The sequence below is a fragment of the Etheostoma spectabile genome, chromosome 9, assembly GCF_008692095.1.
Source record: "Etheostoma spectabile isolate EspeVRDwgs_2016 chromosome 9, UIUC_Espe_1.0, whole genome shotgun sequence".
In the NCBI taxonomy this organism is placed as follows: Eukaryota; Metazoa; Chordata; class Actinopteri; order Perciformes; family Percidae; genus Etheostoma; species Etheostoma spectabile.
Genome location: NC_045741.1, coordinates 24,113,536 through 24,116,929, shown reverse-complemented (window position 1 = coordinate 24,116,929; position 3,394 = coordinate 24,113,536). Strand labels below are relative to the sequence as shown.

The 3,394-nt window shown below is 41.6% G+C and overlaps 1 protein-coding gene across 2 annotated transcripts in view; it reads left to right on the top strand.

Moving 5' to 3' along the window:
• chst7 (carbohydrate (N-acetylglucosamine 6-O) sulfotransferase 7) overlaps nt 1–714 on the top strand; it is a 6,759-nt gene extending 6,045 nt beyond the window's left edge. The window contains exons 2-3 of one of the 2 annotated variants that reach the window (XR_004333612.1): nt 1–54; nt 133–714. The exon at nt 1–54 is cut by the window's left edge and continues 296 nt beyond it. The gene's annotated coding sequence lies outside the window, so the exon portion shown is untranslated. The other variant, XM_032526770.1, reaches the window with a different exon arrangement.
• The last annotated feature ends 2,680 nt before the right edge of the window (nt 715–3,394 follow it).

The window sequence follows — 3,394 nt, the reverse complement described above, 5'->3', positions numbered from 1 at the left end:
GAGAGGTGAGGCTGGTTAGTTACACTGGCCAGCCTCTATCCTTCTGTCCTTTTAGTAGCACTAATCCCTCCTCAAATCCCCTGTAGGTAAGTGCCATAAAAAGCCCGAGGCTGGTCTAGGGAGAGGATCCAGGGTGGCAGCGTTGGGTTTGCTCTCACCTGCGTTGCTTATCCGTCCGGCCTAAGACTTAACCGCAGTTGGCTCACTTACAATGCCAATGTCTTTGAAATCTTTGAAAGAAGAAACTACAGTATTTTCTGGATAAGAGGCCTAACTGAGAAACTATTGTTCCACCCCCGGCCCCTCAGGAATCCAGACAGCTGCAGCGCCCCTCTGACAAAACACTCACAAGGGTGTGAAATGTTTTGAAGTCCACGAACGTGTCTTGGAGAGCTGCCTCCGTCCTCCGCCAATGAACTTTATTTTGTTGTTGTTGCAGGTTGTCACAAACACAACAGATGGTACTGGTACATATTGTGTATCGTTTATAGTTTTTGTCTTAAATATTGTAAAATGCTGTGACATCCCTTCGGCTAAGGATGTGCTGAGAGAAGGGGGTCAAACGTTTACCAGCATCCATGTGTTCAACTTTAGAAGTTGGTTCTGGGATCATTTTTTTCTGGGTTGGAATGCCTGAAGATGTTCTGTTGTCGCGAAAGACATAACTTTATTATTATTTAAACTGACCTCAATAAAGAGTTGGTAAAAACTACAGAGGAGGGAAATGTGTGTGATTGCTGTGCGCTTTGATGCTGATTGGCATGGATTTTGGATTCCTTTATAATCACATGAAAACTTATTCCCCTCAATGTATTGGTGGAGTCATCCAACTTGCATTTGCAACCGCGTGCGTATTTTAAAATCTGAATGTTTGCATACTGGCACAGCTATAAATACAATAGAAGCCTATTGGGGTTGAATTCAAATAGCAATAACTAAAATATATAAAATATAACATTCCTCTATGACAACATATTTTAATATCTGAATTGTATTGGTGGCAAATTCTCTGGGGGGGGGGGGAAGCAGAGAAAGGGGAGGTAACCTTGCCCCTCATGACCTCATAAGGGGAAGATTCCAGATCGGCCCATCTGAACTTTCATTTTCTCAAAGGCAGAGCAGGATACCCAGGGCTCGGTTTACACCTATCACCATTTCTAGCCACTGGGGGGACAAAGGCAGGCTGGGGGAACTCATATTAATGTTAAAAAACCTGAAAAGTGAAATGTTCATGCCATGGGACCTTTTAAAAAGTCATGTTTTCTTTAAGGTATATCTATGAAAATGTATTCAACTTTTATGACAATGCAGGAGATGTGTGACGTAAACAGTTTAAGTAACTGCCTTTGACCAAAATGAACACAAGTGGTGGGTGGCTTAAAATTTGACCATTTTTATTAACATGTTGACATGCAAGCCATGGAATGGTAGAACCAGGCAGCCAGTTGCTACTAAAAACAACAGGTGCACATAGTCACATTTGAGCTACATCTCATATTTCTCAGGTACACAGAGAGCATGTAAATATAGCCAGCAAGACAACTGACAGCACAACAGTCTGGAGATAGGAGTGCACATGAAGGTTATATAAGAGTCCCGCCAGTGTCCTCTGCTTGAGGTAAAGTGCCAAACTCTGCTAGTTTCTCTTCCTGCAGCCGCCAGTTTGGTCGTCCAGGATGTTGCTGTCCATAAAGTGCTACTACGTCTTGAGGAAAAACTGTCTGGACACTTTGTCCTGCACGTGGAAACAAATGAGAATACTTTGTCTTTTTTCTTTTTCTTTTCCGTTAATAGATATAGCCAGAATAGAAATGGAATCTTCAACAGACATGATAAAAAAAAAATCACAGTTCTGTCTGACTCTTGGTTATATTGTATGTCTAAGCAGTGTCTATATCACAGAAGAGAGGGTAAAGCATCAGTCCAATTCTAACAGCAATGACAAAATGGCGAGTTAAAGATTCTGTTAATATCTTGGATAGAGAAAAGCTCCGCTATCACCAGACTGTGAAAGGAGATGTTAGACAGAGAGCACAGAGCCACATTACTTCTCACTCCAGCTAGAATTTAAATAGCCATCGTTAAGTGCATACAGCTTGGCAACAGCTTACATAACCAAATTCATTTCCTCTTTGAGGTCCCCAGTGAGCCATAAAAACTTCCGTGGGCCTTCTCCCCTTTTCACAATTGTGCCTTTCACACCTGCCCTCGTGTACTCATACATAAATGCAGCAGCCACTGTGTGCAGTGCCGTCCAAGTACAAAACAAAGGGCGACACGTGCTGTGTGGTGAATTTAAAACGGGAAACGGTACTGATGTCTGGACGTGGTTAAAAAGGAAACACAAAATGTGTCAGGCTCCGGAAAGATTAGAGAACAGAAAAACCTCCTCTTAGTACTCCCAGAACGAGTTGTTGGCTGCGCCGGTGCGAGCCTTATGGGCCCAGGAAAGTCTCCCAGCTAATAACCTTCTATTCACATTTGTTAGATAAAAGCTAAATAGAACATCTTGAGGAAATATGACCAAATATGTTCCCTCAATCATGCTGTGCAGGAGGAAAGGGTCACAAAAAGTGGTGAGGAAATTTAATAACTAGGTCACATAAGAGTATCTGATGCAGTAGAAATATTTCATAGTTCACATGGAGGTTCAGGGTTCTGTTGTCAAATGGCAGACAGACTAGTGCAGCAGGTCACTGTAGTATGGAAGAGGATCAGGGCCATGTGAAACACGTAGGCTATTTGAGTTCTGAGTTTTAATTCAGAACTATTAGAAAAAAAAGTCAGAATTCTGAGTTATTGACTTTAAACTTGGAACAGAAATACATTTTCACATGTGGCCCCGAGCCTCCTCCGCAATGTCTCGTATTGAGGATTTTGCATGTTGAAGAGGAGTCTTGAAACCAGTTATCTCATTAACCACAGATGATGTCCTCATACTGTATGGTGGAAGCAGCGTAGCCGTGTCCATGTAGTAATCAGGTACCAAAACAGAAGCTCAGGGTGGTTCACATCATGTATTCTTAGGAGCTCTAAAGAGAACAAAGGGTGTTCTCATTTATAGTTAGGGGACTGCTTTTTCAGATAAATGGGTGGTCAGGTTTTTTGTAATCAAAATTTATAACACACCGTCTTTGTGCAGTGATTGCCAAAGTGTGTGTCAATGAGTTTTAAGCAATAGTATCATATATCCCTTACACTTTGGTTTTTGTAAAGATTAAACAAGCAAATTATACTGTAATGTGATAACTAGCTATCTTTATAGGCTCTTGTATGTGGAATGTTTTATCTTTGGACTGAAATAGGCTAGCTGTTTCCCTTCAAGTCGCTGTGCCAAGCTAAGCTAAGCTAACTGGCTGTAGGCCATAGCTTCATATGAGATATATTACAGATA